Consider the following 19,332-nt stretch of genomic DNA (forward strand, 5'->3'; position numbering starts at 1 on the left):
GGTACTGATAAAGCGGGATATCAAATCCAAACTCCTGCTTCTCCTCCTCCTCCTCCTCCTCCTCCTCCTCCTCCTCCTCCTCTTCTTCTCCTCAAGGTTCCTGAATTTATGCAAGTTTTGATGATGTAATAGGAGTCTCTATTATCAGAGGCATTTTGATTCCCTGACTCCAATAAAAATATGGCGGTAGACAACAGGAGATTGTGAAATGCCCTTTGAGGACAAGAGATTAAGTACAGAGCACTTATGTCTGAGAAACGGTGTAGTTTTAGAAAATATGATCAAACTAGCAAGAGAACAGGAGGGAGGGGGAGAAAAGGATAACAAATTGCAGAATCCGGCCTCAGCAAGGACAGAAGCTACAGCTGACCTGCGAGAAAATATGGCTGAGCTAAAACACTCATTAGCTAGAGAAAAAAAGGGAAGAAAGTTTTTGTTTGCTGTTTGTACCATGATCTTAAAATGCAAGTCTGTAAGCAGTAAGACACCCCCAAAAATGAGGAAGGAATCTTGCATTCTGCAGGCAAGGGTGCCACGAGATCCCATCAGAAAAAAAACAACCTATGTATTTGACTAAGTAAGCATTTTGTGGAATAGGTTGTTTCCTTCCTTGTTCTTTCATTGGTGCTGAGGTAGGGGATTGTCATTTTTATCACCAGTTCTTGTAACATGTGTGTCATCGTCAAAGATTTTACTGCGCCTGTTATTTTTAGTGCCAGATCAAAAATTTCAAAGGCAATGAATGTTGCAGAGTGTTGGTATTTTATTTTATACTTTAGGGTGGGGTGTGGGAGGTTTCTGCAAAATGCAAGCTGCTTGTTGTGTTTAAACTGAGCTGGAAAATAATAATAATGATAATGATAATAATAATGATGATGATGATAATAATAATAATAATAATAATAATAATAATAATAATAATAATTTTATATACTGTCCTTCATCACAAGATCTCAGGGTGGTTTACAAAATAAAAAGAGATGTTCAAAAGTGACAGAGTTTGAGCCATGTCAGTATAGGAAGGTTTGCATCTGCTCACTGTTTAGCTCTGAAGGTGATGTTATACCAAGATAGATCACCAGTCCATCTTCCCTGACTGACAGTGATTCTCCAGGATTTCAGGCAAGAGTCCTTCTCAGTCTACCTGGAGAAGCGGGGGACTGAATTTAGGATTTTCTGTGTGCAAAGCAGGCCACTGAGCTACAGAGACAAACAAGAAACAGACAATGTGAAAACGCAAGCTGAACTCCTTCCTGCACCACAGTGAAAATGCATTCATTTCAGGCCAGCCTAGGTACATGGCAACTTAGGGATGGATCTTAATAAGAGGATTAATCTGGCAACCCTACCTCTGACACATGACTTTACAAGCCAGGAGGCAAGAGAATTAAGAAACTAAAAGTTAATTATTTATTATTATTATTATTATTATTATTATTATTATTATTATTATTATGCTTAGGGTGTAAATGCAGAATATTCAGAGCACATGTATGTAGCATAATAGTAAAGAAAGCCGTGGGAATCCAACTTCAAAGCTGAGCTAGGCGACTATATGTTAGGATACCCTCCCCCCACAGTAGGAGATTAAACACTCGTTTTGCAATATGCCCCAACTAAGAATTTACTGCTGCCTGTTATTTTTAGCAGCAGAAGAGAGATTAAACGAAATCCGGGATTATTTCAGACAGTGTTAGAAATGAGCAATAATTTTTTTTTTTATCACTGGGATCAGTCTGACCCAGTTGAGATTTGATAAGGCTTTGGTGCTTCTTTGTGAAATACTCACAAATGCTAAAGTTCCTCAGGCCAAGTTGTCCTTCAGTGGGGCAGAACAGAAAGTCTAGGGGGAGGGAAACTGGCCATGAGGTAATATCCCCCCCCCACTTCAAAACAAACAAGCACATCCTTCCTTTCCATGACACACCCCGGATACACCCCAGGGCTTTACAAATGACATTTCTTAGATGCAAATGAGTGCAATGATAGGTTGGTGGTCTGACTGTATAGGGCAGCTTCCCATGCTCCTATGAAGGGAGAGCAAGACAAGCAGGGTGATATGTCAACACTGAGAATGGACTATAGCTGCTGCACCTTCTTTTCCTTCGTTCTTCTCTTTTGTTGATGGAGAAAGGGGAGAAAAGGAATATGGAAGGCTGAAAGATGAGGAAAAGCTTCTGCAACAGTGTTTCGGTTTATAAACCCCTTGGTGGCAGTGTGGCAAATTTTGAAGAGCTGGCTTCTGTGGCCACCTCCCCTCAAGGAGAGCCCAAAAATATGGACAGTGCTTTCAATTCAATTTAAAGCACCATGATACTACTTTAAACGGTCATGGCTTTCCCCAGGAAATCCTAGGAACTGCCATTTATTAAAGGTGTTAAGAGCTGTTAGGAGATCCCTGTTCCCTTCACAGAACTGCCATTGCGTGTGTAGGTCCCCAGGCCACCCCTCAAATAACTTCACACATAACACGTAATTTTAGTTTTGGTTTTTGGGCACTATTTTGGCCACAACTTTATTAAAATACAAAATCAGTGAGTGGTTGTTTAGACATTGGTTATGACTATCTGTCCCCCCGCCTGGGACAGAACTAATATCCCGAGGTCCGATCGGTAGCCAGTAGAAGGGAAAGTCAAACTTGGGGGTCATTTGAGCTAAGCGTCGGACCCACGCCGCTCACCCCAGCAGCTCCCCGAAAGCTTGCCGGCCCTGGTCCCATGATAGGGATTGAACGAAATCATGGCAAGCCCCAGGATTCCTTTAACGGAATTCTCTTCAGCGCAATAGGAGGGGCAGGCACAGCCTATCCTGACCCCTCCACCACCAGCATATTATAACCAATGCCTAACCGCATTGTGATGAATTGCTGAGTAGTAGGCAAAAACCAAATATCACAGCCAATCACCAAATGGCAAAATTCCTACTAGGCCCTTGCGCCAAGGCAGACGACCCCATGACAGGCAAAGCAAGGTCAACTGGAAAAGAGGGCGGGTGGGCGGGTGATCCAATGCACTCTGCAAAGAGAAAGAGAAACCAGAGTGCACCAATATTTAAAGACTATGGTCCCACCCACCCAATTTGCAACATACAATTTGCCCCAGCAACCCGGTTATCCAATCATAATGCCAGGCAACAACTATTAACCTGCCTGGCAACAAGAGGCTCGGCCCGGTGGCCCACACCGCAACACGTGCTCTCATTTATTGGAGAACACGCTTTCCCAGAATTCCCTGGGAAGAGGTGTGAACTGTTAAACCCCTATGGGAACCGTCACTGTGAGGGGAATAAGCCTCTCCTAACAACTCTCATGCCTAGTGTATAGTGCAGGTGGGGACACACACACACGCTCATACATGCCCCACCCAAAAGAAAAGCAGTGCACTGCATAATTCCCAGTTCATTAGGATCAGTTGCCATAGAACAGATGTTCACAGAACATTGAACTTTAACACACTGAGCTTCAACAAGGCACAAGGAGGGCAGTTTCCCATTTCTGCTACACTCCACCATTTTCTTCCTTTCTTGATTAGTTTTAGATCCAATCTTTCCTCCAAGGAGCTTAAGGCAGAATACATAGTTCCCTAGTGAGGTTTGTGGCGGAGTTGAGATTTGAACCCAGAACCTCCCTGTCCTAGTCCAACACTCTAACCATTACACCACAGGAGCATAGCAGACATGGGAAACTTTCCATTAACAGTATTGCACTTGAGATGGCTAGGAACTGCCATGCAGATGTTCCTTAACACTATCCTAGGTCATTAGAGCAAATCATAACGTATGGAACAGGAAAGTATATAATGATGATGCTTGTATCTAGTGGTATGTAATGACAATGATTCCTCTCATGATCATTTGGATTCTGTCTCTCTCACACACACTCAAACTTGTATGCTAAGTGAAAGCTACAGGATTGAATTATAGACCATTCAGTTTGCCCCTTGCTGTGATCAACACTGCAGAGTATAACATTACAGAAAGATAGAAAGGTATGTTTCATAAAAAGGGATAAAGTCATATAAAGAGAAGTTCAAATGCAATAAATGGGATTTTTTGTGTGCATGTGGGTATACTGGATTTCTTGCCACTTTCAAGCTAACCCCCTTAGTTCACTTCAATACAATCACTGAAGTAGCTGGGAAAAGAGACAAAAATATATGCTTTGATATGGTAGATCAACCCCAAAGTTTCCCCTCCTAATAAAATAAAATAAAAGTCTCTTTTGTATATACCGTTTACAATGCAAATCTCAAGTTAGTGATTTCAGGCTCACTTCATGAGGGACAAAGAAGTATCTAGACACACAATGATAGATAAAATAGAATAGATCTGCAATGACGGGGCATCTTTGATAGTTCAACAAAAGTTTTAAAAATAAATGAAAATCATTTATTTTCCCTGGCTACCTTGAATTAGCTCTGTGTGTGTTTGTATGCATAGATGGGCCTGGGTGAGAATGTTGCTGTATCATTACATAAACTTAGCAAGCCATATGGTTAAACAGCACCAGTTTGCATCAATCAGTACCTCTCTCTTATGGGTAGGATTCCCCCCTTCCTTTTAAAAAGGGAAAACATAACAATATGCTTGGAAAGTGAACACCTGAGTTGGCTGCCTGATTATAGAAAGCAAACACATTTTAAGAGCCAAGTTCTTGAAACATCTGCTGGATTTTAAAATCTCTCCATCTTTATTAAGTAAAGAGAGAATAACATGGGTTCCGGAGTATTACATCAAGGATTGTGACTTGTTATATATTTTCTTTTGGATTTAGATGAATCTGCCTTTTGGTTTATAGGCAGTCTGCTCCTATTGCAAAAATACCCATTTTAAAAGAATGGCAAAGAAAGCTGTTGTAGGTAAGTAGGCCAAATGAAAAAAAAATATGTTGGATTTTTATATGCTGCCTTTAACATTCAAAATAACTCTTGAAAAGGGTCGGCCAAGTCACACTTTCGAAAATACCTCTCAAACAAAAGTCTACTTCACTTTTTTTTTCCAAGCAAGAGTCCTCTTGATTGTTTTTAGTCTTTCCACACAATTTGGGTGGGTGTGGTTGCACAATAATTGTGCATTTCCTCCCCATAATTCCAGATAAGAATTGGCATGTGTGTGTGTGTGTGTGTGTGTGTGTGTGTGTGTCTCCTTCACTCTCAGCAGCAGGAAGGCAGACATACAGACTGCATAGCACATGGCACCTAACCTGTGTGGTCCATCAGGATCAGGCGTCCTCCGCCAACCAGGATTGCAGGAATAGCAGAATTAGGTTGCAATCCTATGCACACATACACACGCAATGGGAACCCCATTGAACGCAGCGGTTGATACTTAACTTTGCCTGAGTGGCCTTCCACTTGGACAATTCGGGTTCTTCTGCTCCCCCTGCAGTCTGGGCTTCCCCATCCCCAGGGGTGGAGGAAGGGGGCTGTGGTGGGTGCGGACAGACCTGGATGTCACCGCTGAGGAGGGTGACAAAATGCTGGGCGGGGACTGCAGCACACCTGAGCCACGTGTCTCTCCTGGGAGAGATGTGGTGGCTTGGGTGTGCACAGGATCTGTGCTGTCCAAACGGTCCACCTGCTGCCTCCCCCCCCAGCTGCCTCCCCCTTCCCTGACCCTATGGGTGGCTTGCCCCACCCCTGGGCATGCTGCCTGAGCAGCTTCCTCCGCCATTGCCCATCCCCCACCCCGGTGCTCTACCAGGCTCCCCAGTTCCCCAGAGTAGATTTTTTTTTGGGGGGGGGTGGATGGGGAAGGAGTGGAAGGGGGAGCCCTGTTGCAAAAGTGGAAGTCTGATTTGTTTGAAGGCAGGCACAATTGTATGCCACCCGGTAGGAATCACTTTTGACAAGTATAGGAGCACACTGTTAGCCTTATGAAGAGTCAGCCCATGGTCTGTTGAGCCCAGGTGTATCTACTTTGACTGACAATGGATCCCTGCAAAGCACGTACTCTACCACTGTGTTATGGTTCTGTGCCTTAGAACAATTCCATTCCTGCCTGTTAGGGCTATCTGGAGATTCCCTAATCTGTAGGTAGGAATAGGGATGCAAGAAAGCAGCCGTTTCCATTCCAACCTGTATTCATCAGAACCAGTGCTGTTTCTGTTCTGCTGCAGTTCAACTTCCATCAAAAACAATGTTTGTCCTGCTGTCTGCTGGCTGAATTTAAAGTAATCTGTGACATCGTTAATTCCGCAATTCCGCTCCATTCCTTTCACTACAAAGCGGATTCATTTCAATTCATACTAAATGTCAGGAAAGGGGAGGGTATAATTAATGATGAATCATTTGCAGACTAACACCACTCCCCCTGAATAAGGAATATGAATCAGATTTGCTTGCCTGATTCCTATTCCTGGCAGCAAACGTGCATGCAAATCTGCAGAAGTTCCCGCTTTTGTTTCCACTTAGCGCAGAATTAACTGCCATCCCTCGATAGGCATGAGGCTGTTTCTGCACACAGATTTGTGTCTGCTTGCATGTGGGGCCTCCTCAAGCTCTCTTTAAGCTGATGGAATCTGTCAACAAACAAACAAACAAACAAGAATTCATAGAGCCGCTGTTACGAAATGCTAGATTAAAGCCAAGGAGTGTTCATTTAAAACCAGAGAAACCCAGTTTAACTTGCCTCACAGGGTTGTTGTGGGGACAAAATGGTGGAAAGCATCATATGTGCCACCCTGAGGAGAAAGTGTGTGAAAAAATGTCATAAATTAAAATAATACAAATCCATAATGCTTTGACTGTAAAAAAAAAACAGGGAAGCAGAACTTTTAGCAGCTCTTGATGGTGCCAGGATAGCTCAGTCGGTAGAGCAGGAGACTCGTAATCTCAGTGTCATGGGCTTGAGCCCCAGGTTGGGCAAAAGATTCCTGCATTGCAGAGGGCTGGACTAGATGACCCTCATGATCTCTTCCACCTCTACAATTCTATGCAAGTTGCATTTTTTGAAGTGCTCTGATGATACCTGTGAGTTTCAATGATAAAACCTTTGTCAAGACTGTTGGCAGAGAAAACTCGGCAGGAACGGGATAGGATGGAATGTGTGTGTGCCCCACCACTCAATCAAAACTTACAAACCACTGATCTGTATGTTAAGCCTATTGGCACATGCAAGGCAATTTTGTTGCATGACCTACTGGGGAAAAACCAGTAAAAATAGAAGTCAAATCACTTAAAGAACTGCTGTTTAGTGAGTTAGAATGAATGAAGTCTTTCGTGAGTTTGTGCTCGCAGATTCATCGCTGTTTCTGTTCTAGCCGTTCCCCTAGCTGAGTCTCAACTGCCCCAGGCAGTCTTTTTGAGGACACTTGACCTGTCAGTCATATTTCAGAAACTACTGATATGGTACTTGCTGATTTAGTTTAGATTCCAAACAGGCTAGCTGCTGGATTACAGACTAATGACCCATCCGATGCTGAAGGCAAAGGCTTAAAGTGCGGGAGTGAATTAAGCCTCCACGTTGTCTGTAGGGGGAGAATTTATTATGTCATTAAATTTGATTCAATAAATTTTCTTTCTTTTCGATGCAGTGTGCCGAGCGAAAAGCAAAGAAGCAAATTCCACCCTGAGCACTCGCGGTTTTGTTTGCTTGCTTTCGTTTACATCGGATGCAGGTAAATCATTGCAGTGATATGCAGAGAAGCTCGGGTGATGTGCAGCTGAAGCTCTGAAATATCAATAGGAATGATAGGTCGGGGAAGCTGCACGGCTGATTAACTAAGCCTGGGTGCCTATGAACCAGGCTCATTTGAATACATGCTCCAGTTGGTAAATACATAGGAAAGTGAGGCTTGGCCCTTAGGTGTGGTTTCAAGGGAATATTCAATGAAATACCAAACCTCCGCAGTGTAAAGATATTAGCATTGCGTTATAGATAGCAGTCCAGATCTAATGCGAGGCGGGTAACCGGATGAGTCAAATGAGGATTGAGGGTCGGTTTGCCGAAGTAGATGGAAGTATACAAACGCAAAGATTGCTCCGATAATTTGAGAATCTTCAACATTTGGTGTTGTATCTGCCTGCATATGTCTCAGGGTTGTGTTGCAGCAACAGATAAGGGTGTTTATAAATAATAACAAATAGATTTCAAGAAAAGAGTAGCGTGATTTTGTTGTTGTTGCTCCACATATGTAGCAGCTAATAAAAATTATTTGGGGAATTAAGGAAGATTTAAGTGCTGCTGCACTAAGCACATAATTGAATGGGGGAGTAGGGGAAGTGATGCTACGTAACCTACATTAAGATTCCCAGTGTTATATATTGTGGCAAGGGTAGGGAACTTGTCACATTCCCAATTTTGGACTACAATTCCCATCAGGCCAAGCCGTCTTGGCTAATGGTCAGGGGTGATGGGAGCTGTAGTCCAACAATATCTGGAGGGCCAAAGGTTCCCCAGTCCCTGTATTATGGGGGTCGTGCCTGGGAACTATAGATACTGTTCACAATCCTGCAAATAAGTGTGGAAGACCAAGGATTTCAATGGCCTTGTTAAGCCTACTGAAGTCTGTGCTGGATTGCAGCTGCTACGTTCAAGAAAGAAGTGGTTCTGGGATAATGAGCTACATTAAAGCCTTTCCCATCAGATTAGAAAGTGGTGCAACAAGAAGTTTATTTATTTAATATGTCCACCATGAGCTCTTCAAAGCGACTGACAAGAGAGATAACATAATAATTTAACAGTTTAAAACATCCCTTGCAATCTGACACTGAAAAACCTAAAACAGGAAATAACAGAATACAGCAGCAATAAAAACAATTCGAAATTGAGAGACGGAATCTGTTCAGTAAAACATCAGTTTACAACCCAAATGTCTTCCTAAAAAAGAAAAAGAAAAAAAGGTTTTTGACAATTTAACAAAAGCCATTAGAGAGGTGGCTTATGATGGGCTTCGTTTGGACACAACCACCACAAAGGTGTTTTGGGGGGACATTGGGAAGGCCTCCAGAGATGATTTCGGTAGGTGGTCAGGCTTTTGTGGAAGAAAGTGGTCCTTCAGATAACCTGGTTTAGGGCTTTAAAGATCATCCCTAGCACTTTGAATTATGCCCAGAAACAAATTAGAAGCTAGTACAGCTGGTTCAACAAAGGACTTACATTCCCCCTATATGAAGCCCTTCAGAGCCTAGCCGCTACATTCTGAACCCTTTGTAGATTTGAAAACTCTTCTGAGGCAGCCCTTTGCAAAGTGCATTGCAATAATACGGATGCGGTGTAACCAAGATATATATCATATAATATTACAGACTCCAAATTCATATTGAATTAATGTGTTCAGTCTATTTTTCTTTTGCAGTCTTTGATCTAAATAAAAAACAGTGTGTGCTTTGATGCACAAATGACCTTTCCCATTGATTTCAATAGATAAGAGAGCAGGGTACATGCATCCCTTGTGTATGCTCACCTGAGCTATCCATTGAAATTAATGGGGAAATTGTTGCAGCTTTGTATGTAAATTTGGATTCCAATAATCAGTTAATGGGTAATACTGACTAGATACTGTACACCAGCTGTTGCTTATTTTAACTGGATTTCTACAGTTTGCTGTCTATGTCCCTCTGAAAACGAATGCAGATAGCCATATATGCACTGACTGACGATTGGTTCCCATTCATTCTCTCAGAAGTAGTAGCCATTTTCTCCAAGCCAGAAAAACCACTGTTAAAAGTAATTCTGATTTATAGCCATAAATGGCTCAACATTCTTTGGAGGCTGGAAAAGACAAAGTTCACTCGGACTTCTACATTTAAACAATTTCTCTATTGTGCTTTGGGCTATTAAGGGACATTCCAGACTGCTTGCCAATTACGCCCTATTAGCGTAGTAGCAATTTCATGGCATTCATGTGACAATCATACTTCATCCTAAGCAAACCATCACGGCAGCAGTAGCAGCACCACACTTAAAAATAACTGCTTCCACAAATTATTAGGTGGGGCATCTGAAACGAAACTTAGAAAATACCAATAGCCTAAACTAACCAGCTCTTTGCTGGTAGCTGCATCTAATGCCAGAGTAGTTTCTTCAGCTTAAAACTCGAACATGCTTTTAAAAAATTGAATTCTTCTTTTTTCTTCTTCCTGTGCTTGGGGAATTTCCCAGCTGTTTGGGAAAGAGCTAAATATTGTGCTAAAGTCTAGAATAGGGTTTCTGTGCAGACATTCTAAACCAATGTGGTAGTTTGCAGATCTTGTGGACTTCAACCCCATCAGCCTCAGCCAACACAGCCAATGGTCAGATATGTTGAGGGTTGTAGTCACAACATCTGGAGTGCACCATGTTGGCTACTTCTTAAGTATTTGGAGAAATCAAGAGGTGCATATACATTTACAAACCAGCGGGCAATCTCTACTGGTGCCTTTCAAATTTGAGTGTTTACTAGTGGCCTATCACATCCACTGTATACAGTCTTCCTTTCTCCAAATTCAGAAATCACTGGACCTGGACAAGATCTTCTCCAATTTTTGGCAAGATAATTTCCCATTTAGTCCACTGACTAAAACTTGGGAGAATTTATATAAAAAGAAATCTGAGTGGGCATACTTGTAATGTCTGTTGCCCCTGTAAATTTCCAACCAGGCATATACTTGAGAACTTCTGGACTCCATATGGCTGCTGACACACAGGCAGACAGACAGAAGAAACAAATGCATAGATGTGAAATGCCAACGATTGCAAGATCTCCTATTTAAACCCCTCCCCAAGGGGATAGTTTTAATGCCAGATTGAATGCATCGTACTTTCCCCCTTCATATTTTATACAAAGTCTCTGTGGCATACTTTCAGTCTTGAGCAATCATAAGAGAAATAGCTTACCACTGTTCACAAAGAAGTATAAGGGTGTTCCTTTAGAGATCACAAGGAAGCGCTTGAACCTGATTTCCGATCACAATGATGAGGAAAGTCGAATTGCTGCCTTGCAGTTTGGAGAAACCGAAAATTCAGAGGAGAGATATGATTTTGTTTGCATTTTAAGGGGCATTCTCAAACCACTATGTGAACTTCAGCACAGCTCTTCTTTGAAGTTCGCAGTTCTCTGAATATTTTGATGCAGGACTCCAACCAAAAAACATACTACGAAACCTTAGGGGAAAGTACATAAACATGCATGTATTAGTGAAAATAACATACAAAAGTGCATCATGTTAGAGAAAAGTGCTTGCAGAAATGTGCACAGTAATATCAAGACTGCATACAAACATACTGGTATGTTTATCAGGACAAATCCCCATTAAAATGCTGATGAATTTACATGAAGTTTTATGTATTTTTTAAATCAAATTGTAGCAGAAATGCAGAGAGCTGAGCTGAATATTGGAAGAACGAGAAACAGAGAGAAAGGGAGAAAACTGAGAGATTGGTTCATCCCTTCTTTTTGTCCACCCCCGTGGAATCTGATGAAGATCAGCCTAGAAATGTGTTAAATAAATAAAGATCTCTAATGTCCATTCATTTCCCCCCTTCTGTTTGCTGCTTAAAATAAATGCCTGTGGTTGAGCAACAAGGGTGGCGCTGGGAGAAGAGAGAGGCAAAATGAAACATTCTCCCTGACATCTTTTACTATCACTTCACAGCCAAAAGTATAAATGCTGCGTTGTTAGTCAAGGCAGAATCAAGCTCCTGTGTCTTGTTAAACAGAGTTGCACATTTCCTGCTCCAGGCCCTCTTTGCAGAACAGTCCTTGTGCCACCTGCTGTAGCTGTCTTTTGAGTCGGGGGTGGGGGTAAGGTGGGGGGTGGGTGGGAAACAGAAATAAGAAGCAGGTCTTCAGCAATACTTTGTAGTGTGAAAGTGCTTTCTGCAGGCTGTGAAAGTGCTCTTCAAAGATATATCTTGACAACTGTTATTACCAATAGTTTTACAGCACTTTCGGGCCGTGATCTTAAGCACATGTGCCTGGATATAATTTCCATTGAAATGATGACATGTACCTTCAAGAACATGCATTTGGGAATTAGGTTGCAGGATTACAAGCCCATCCCTCCCACTCCGCCCTCCGGCGTCCTTATGCTATTCATTCTCATAGCACCTTCGTGAGAAATGTCACCCAATGACCCTTATACGGACTAGGAATCAAAGTCGGAAGGTCTAAGACAGAGTTCAGCTAGTGTGGCGCAAGGGGTAGCAAGTCAGACTGTAAGCCAAACTGCGTTGTGTGGGGAGGGAGGCATATGTTATCTTAGCTGACCTTGAACAAGTCACTTTGTTTTCAGAACTCACATCAGTAAAATGGGCATACCTCCTCCTAAATGCTGTGAGAACCATCACAAGCAAGATAACAGGAAAAAGCAAATTTTAAAGGTTCCTTTCCTGGCTGCTTGTATATTTACAATCAAGTGGGGGCTTGCGTGTGGATGCAAGCTGAGTCCTTGAACAAAATAGAGAAGAATCCGTACCAATGGCAGAGATTGATCTGCCATTGTGAAAAGCAAGTGGGTGGAGTCAAGCCAGTTGCCCACATCACCTCAAATTATCAGACGAGGCAGTCAGAAATAAACACATGTACACTTTTGTCAACCTGGGGGATGCCTATGCACTAACCAGAGGAGGGGGACCTCAGATCCTCAGAGCTGAAAGTAGCCGTACAGGTGAGGCCACTAGGACTCCTCCAAGGCCAAACCCCTCACCAGCCTTGTTCCACACTCTTTTCACATGTTTTGTCTGGTTGCAATGGGCTCTTGGACATTGATAATGCCTGGGAGTTCTGGCGAATGAATGGTGTTGGGTATCTGAGCAGCCATGGTAGGCTGCTGTAAAAATGACTGCTCAAATTTTGTGCATTTGGTTACTGGGCATTTCTGGGATCTGTGGAGAACTTAGGCATGGAAGTACTCAGAAGAAGCATGTAGACAAAAGGTTTTGTCAATTTGGGAAAAGTGAGAAATGCAAGTCACGATTTGTGGACATCACCATGTATATGATCTTCTCTGCCAGAACCTGACTTAGATATTTCTCATGTGGTACAGGAAACAGGGCTATGCCTGCCTAAACAGGAGGTGCTTGGAGTGTGGAGGTGTTGAAAACAACTGTGTGCACCATAGAGACTCTCTGAACCCCTCAGCTAGCCTGCTGTCAGTCTGTTTGGCTTCTGTACATAGGAGTGCCAACTAAGCCGTGACCGTGGATGCCTGGGGCTGTGGGTAACATGCAACGTGCATGGTCCTGGCACTGAAATTTGTGGGTGCCTGGACCCTTCATGGGGAATTTTGTGGGTGCTTGGGCACCCAGCACCCCAGAGAGTTGGCACCTATATCTGTACATGAAATGGGAGAGGACCATTTTGTTTTGCATTTCAGACAACAAAATGTCTTCTGCCAGCGCTGAAGGAAGATTCCTGTTTTGCTTTTTTTATGTGTGAGGAGTGACGTGTGAGAATAATTTCTCCAGCCTCATTCCTGGGCACTGGTTTCGTCTTCCTTTAATATCTTTTGTGACATTCACTAAAGCTCCCTGTGGTTTTACAAGCCCTGGGAACCTATGTAAAAACACTGCTCTTAATTGTCAGGTGAGTTATCTCTCCCAACTCCACTGTACATTGCTGACTTTATTACCTGTCAAGTCCTTGGTGATGGGAGGCAAACTAAACACACAGGGGGGAATGAGCGTCAGCAATAAATGTGTTTTTCATCCTGGCTGGTTTAAGTTTCAAAGGTGGGAGTCTCTGTTACCTATTCGAGAATGCCTCGCTTCACCACAGGTATTTCAGGTAGATTAATGGCTCACTATACAGTACAAAGTCAACGATGCAGGGATGTTACCTTGGATGCCACAGGTACAAGGTACAAACTTTGCACCCCACAAGCTTCTTGTTTTGCCTTTCGTCCTTGCATGATAGCTCAGACGGCTGGTAAAATTTAAACAACCTTAACAAATCCAACAGAGCTACTAGTTCAGGGCTCTGTCTTCTGCCAAAAAGAGCTTCTGGCTAATAGGCACCTCTTTGAGCACTTTGATCGATCAACAAGGACCCTTAGTAGCAGTGAAATATGTTGTCTCACCATCACCAGTGCTGAAGAAAGAGTCAACTGTTAAGTCTGGTTGCCTGAAGTAACTACTAGTATCTGGAATGAGAGGGCATCAGCCTGTCTTTTGCCTCAGACAGTGAATAGCCTTGGGGCAGCCATGCTACTGAGGATGCTATTCTTGGTTGAAAGCAAGGCTTGTGTCTCCAAAGAAGGAAGTAGGTCCTTTCCATGGTCACTTCTCATTTGTGGTATGCTTTCTCCTTCAAAACCCACACTATCTCCCATTTTACCCTCAGAAAGCTTTTCGTTTCACCAGGACACTTGGAATTAAGTTCTTAGCTTCTGTTGTTTTATGTTCACATTTGGGTTGCTGGTATTCATCATCAAAATGCATAGTGGTAATAATATAATTATAATCACCGGTTGTCAGGTTTTGAATTGTCTGGAAAGATGGTGAAGAAACGTATCCAATGAATGCAATAAGAAATGTCACAAACATTCGATATGGCTTTTTATTCAGTACTTCTCAGAAACTAAACTTCAGTTATGAGGGGGAAAACGCAGCTACAAAGAAGGTAAATACATCTGTTTTAGTGGAACTTTGAAAGTCACAAATCCACTGAGACAACTGTTGCCATGCTTCTAGCAATGAAAGGGCAGATGTGTTGACCTGAAGGTTACAGCCCAGAATCTTCTCTGGTTTTTTGGTGAGGCTTCTTGCATGGGGTGGTCATCCTGCACTTGCCATTTCTTGTAAAGGTTTGGTCACATGGTGGTTACTTGAAAAATCATAGGATGGGGCACATGGAACCATCTGGAGAGTTGACCAGTAGTAGCATGTAGCTACAATGAGAGCTAAATTCTATGATACAGACTTTTGAACTTGTGGGGTGGGATGAACATGGATGAACAGCGTGGTGTAGTGGTTAAGAATGGTGGACTCATAATCTGGTGAACCGGGTTCGCGTCCCTGTCCTCCACATGTAGCTGCTGGGTGACCTTGGGCTAGTCACACTTCTCTGAAGTTTCTCAGCCTCACTCACCTCACAGAGTGTTTGTTGTGGGGATGGAAGGGAAAGGAGATTGTTAGCCGCTTTGAGACTCCTTAAGGGGAGTGAAAGGTGGGATATCAAGTCCAAACTCCTTCTCTTCAATAACAACAACAACAACTTGGCTTTATCATGTGGGCCAGATGCTGTACATCAGCTTTCCACGTGGTTGCAGTCTAGCCCCCTAGGGTTAGGGTTGTAAGATTATGAACAACAAAATGACCATAGTTTGTGGCCACTCAGTCACAGAAGCTCAAGACATTGCTTGTGCCGTACAGGTAAAGCTGATGAATCACATATCTGTAAATTATATATCACAGTGACATGCAGCTAACAAAACAGATAATTTGATGGAGGAAAGTAAACAGGTAACCTTGCAGGGGTTGCACAGAAAAACCAGACAGCCCAGATCTGTGTTTGCCAGTTCAATAATCATTCTGCAGAAGCTTCTTTCTTTCAGGGCTTTCCCTGTTGAGTCATTTTGTCTAGTGACAATTCCAGAGATGTTTTTCTTTCCAAACCATGAACATAGATCTTCTTTTCTTTTCCACCAGTGAATCATCTGAGGGGGCTTCTCCAGTCCTTACAGATTCCTTTTCTGCCTCTTACCATGTTCTCTATACCTTTTTTTTTCAATGAAGACAACTCTCCTCTCCCGGGCTGTGTGCACACTGCACCTTTAAAGGAGATTCTAAGCGCATTTCCCCCCTCAAAGAATTATGGACACTCCTCACAGAGTTATAATTCCCAGCAATCCGTAACAAAATACAGTGCCTATAATTCTTTGTGGGGGAAAGATTACTTTGAATGTACAAAGCCCAGGTTAGAGACACAGGTCACAGCAGAGGGTTTGGGGAAATGTAGTCCCAAGACTCCATAATCCCTTCCACTGCTTAAAAAATGGAGACTTGAACCTTCCTCTCTTGTAAGCAGTCATGTTAGCTGTATGCCTGTAGGGTAGTCGTGACACAAGTTGCACAACCCTTTCCTCCCCAAAGAGTAGCCCTTGTGCAACCAGGGCCGGACTCCACCCCCACTAAATCTGCTACAGGTGGAAATGAGATACACCCAAAACCAGCCCATCCTCATTTCAACATAGCACCCAAAGTGTCTGCAACCAACTTCCAAACATGCCCAGATGGCACCTTTGCACAATGAGGTGGTCCACACCACAACAACAGTGCAGAGTTATTTTAGTAGGTTCTCTCTCCTCCCTTCTAAAGTTTGTCAGTGTATATCTGTGGCCTGGCTTGCACACACGATGCCGTGTCGAAAAAGACAAGGGGCCTGCGGTAGACCTGCTGAGCAGGCGAGTTGCAGATCCTGCAGAGCTAAAACCAAAGTGGAGAAGTGAAACCGATTTCTAAAGAGAATGCACTTTCCACATTCGTTATGCTTTTGTATCTCCCTCTCTGCATTGGAAATTGCTAGAGATGCAGTTTGGTTCCTACTCAGCAGCTATGGAAAGGCGCTAGCCAAAGGAGTATGCAGAGCTCTCCAAATATTTACAGTTATTGGCACAGTTCATTGATTGGGTTGGAAGGGAGACCAGTTCTTCACTTAATCAATTGATTGACAGATTTTCAGTAGATTCATTTCTTACATTGTCCTCTGAAAGGGAACAACCTGGGGAAAAATATGATGTTTAGAACACATTTTGGGAGTATTTTCTTTATTTTTTGGAGAAAGGTGTATTAGGTCAGTGTGGATTTTAATTAAGAACTGATGTCACTTCACTTTGGTCCTTCTGGCTGCTGCTACTCCCATCTCCCCTTTCTTTTAACCTTGCTTTGGTTTACATTGATGTTTTGTTTATGCCCGTAGCTCCAAATAGAAAGGAATCCGGCAGGAGAGCTGCAAGGGGGTGGCCTGCAAGACCCATGCCTGGGGCATTTTGCTCTGTGCTCTGGGTGTACCTGTGGCAGGTGCATGGTGATGCACTGCCAGTGAGCTGTGCAACAAGTGGCTGATGTCAGAGTTGTGGGAGAGCCAAGTGATAAATTTGCATATGCAAATTTTCTGCAAATTGGGCCTGTGCCCAAGCAGCCCTTGAGTATAAATAGTATGGGCTTATGTGCATGACTTCTTAATCCACCACTTGTACTCCATGTAGCTCTTATTCCAATAAATGCAAGAAAGAGTTAACTGAAAAAAGAAAACTTAGAACGTGGTGAGCAAGACATATTTGATTTTTAAAGGAGCAAGAAAAGGAGGAACATTCTGGAAATGTAAAAGATTTACATCATTCAGTAAATTTATAAGTAAACTATTAGTAAAGTGTTGTGTATTAATCCGTTTCACCTGTTGTGTCCTTCTTGAACTGATTAACCTGCAGAACTGGCAGGGTTCACAGGTTTAAGTTACCTGGCCGGTGGTTTTGGATTAGATCAAAGCAATTAATTTCTGTTTGTAAGGGCTAGGCAGAGCATGAGCCATCTGTTAAGAAAATAAGTCATCAGCTGCTTTGCAAACCGCAGCAAATTCTGTAGTCACATGAGTGGCTTTAATAGGTCTTGAGTAGCTGTTGCAAATTTGGGAAAACTTGGCAAACTAATATATTGAAGCTACAGTCTTCTGTACGCTTGTAGTTAGTCCCATTAACCACACTAGGACTTTTCTGAGTAAATATGGATTGCAGCCTTAAAACACACACAAAAAAAACAAGGAAAAAAACCAGCCTAGCACAAACATGATATCGTGCAAATTGCCTTTGTGGGCAGCAAATATCCCAAACCTGGTCCCATAAAACTTGGGTTGTGGTTTTTGCAAAATGCTTAATAAAGGCAAAGATTGGAGCAATGTTTTAACTTTGGCGTTGTTGTAATCATGCTGGTTTATGACTGTAATTAATCTTTGATTTGATAAAAGTGGGACAGGTCAACAGCGGAAACCAAGGAATTTTGCCACTAGCTTCAGTGAATTGCACCTTAAGAACACAGGAAGAGCTTGCTGGATGAGGCCAATGGCCCAGCCAGTCCAACATCCTGTTATCACAGTGTCCAACCACTGTGGGGAAGCCCACAACGTGGATCCGACCACAACAGTACTTTCCCCACTTGTGATTCCCAGAATCTAGCACTCAGAGGCATACACTGGAGGTGGAACAAAGGTATCCTGGATCATAGCTGCTGATAGTCTTATTCTCTGTGAAATAATTCTGGCAGTTTTCCCACACTATCTGCATGGTATCCAGTCTTCTCTTCATTCATTTACCTTCCTAGACTCCCCACAAACAACTAATCAAACATAGGGTTAACTCTGATCTGATTCACACAACCATCTTTCCATGCTGGTGATACAGTGGATGACTGTTGCCTCTTCTTGGTCTCATCAGTCTCCTTCAGAAACAAAAAGGCACCTTTGGATCCAACTCAGGGCTGGGTTATGAATTTAAAAACACAACATAACAAATAGGAAAGCTTTGAAATGACCAGTGTATAGCAAAGATACTTTGTGCAAGGATGCCAGATCGTCACGCCAAAACTGATAGGTCTCTGTTTCTGTTCACACATCCGTAGAGTGTCCATCGCTTGATTTGTCTAACCATGATTCTTCTCTCCTCGATGACTGGCAGATGGATATGTGAGTCTGCCGAAAGGCATTGCGTTGGAAGCGACATCAGGTGATGTGGAAGTGCTATCCTCGATATAAGTTCTGTGATAGCACATTCACACATGCAAGTCGCAGCTTGACGTCTTGTTCATCAAGGGACGAACACAAATGTGCAAACCGGCAAACTGCAGCACAAGTGCAAGGCATGCTCCAATATTACCATTCACACTTCATTATTGGTTTTGCTTTGTTTATTTGGAAAACGTGCATCTTACCATATGACTTTTTCAAAGAAAGCGTCCTTCGTCTGTGCAGCTATATCCTGACAAGTTTTCAGAAGACAGCAATAGTGCTGGAAGGGACACCAGGACATTCTCCTCACTTTGCATGTGTGAACCAACTTAGTGAACACTGCAACTGCAATTTGCCTCTCTATAAACTTGCAATACTAGAAAGACAGCAATAAATTAATGGGCAAGGTTTCAACTTAAAAATCACCCTGGTCTCTCAGGAGGTTATTTTTGCCTCAGTCTTGCACATCTTTTGTGGAGTAATCTGAATGATTTTTTAAAATAATAAATACTAAGGCACAATGTGTTCTTTCCCTCTGTACCTGCCTGCCAACCCTTCCACCCTATCTCTGCAAAACCTTTTGCATGCCTTTGCAGCAGCAACCAGCCTGCAAGGTAGTTTACCAACTTCGTTTGGCTATTGAAGAGCTTGTAAACAAATTCATAAAATTTGTCATGCTGATTATAGTGTTGGCA

The 19,332-nt window shown here is 42.8% G+C and overlaps 1 long non-coding RNA gene across 1 annotated transcript in view; it reads left to right on the top strand.

The window, feature by feature from the left end:
- Positions 1-19,071, top strand: part of LOC309380251 — a 123,275-nt gene extending 104,204 nt beyond the window's left edge. The window contains exons 4-6 of the long non-coding RNA XR_014172771.1: positions 4,796-4,856; positions 7,532-7,615; positions 18,588-19,071. This is a non-coding gene — a long non-coding RNA (uncharacterized lncRNA). The remainder of the gene's footprint in view (positions 1-4,795; positions 4,857-7,531; positions 7,616-18,587) is intronic.
- The last annotated feature ends 261 nt before the right edge of the window (positions 19,072-19,332 follow it).

This window comes from Podarcis melisellensis (assembly GCF_964234715.1).
Source record: "Podarcis melisellensis genome assembly, chromosome: 1".
NCBI lineage: Eukaryota > Metazoa > Chordata > Lepidosauria > Squamata > Lacertidae > Podarcis > Podarcis melisellensis.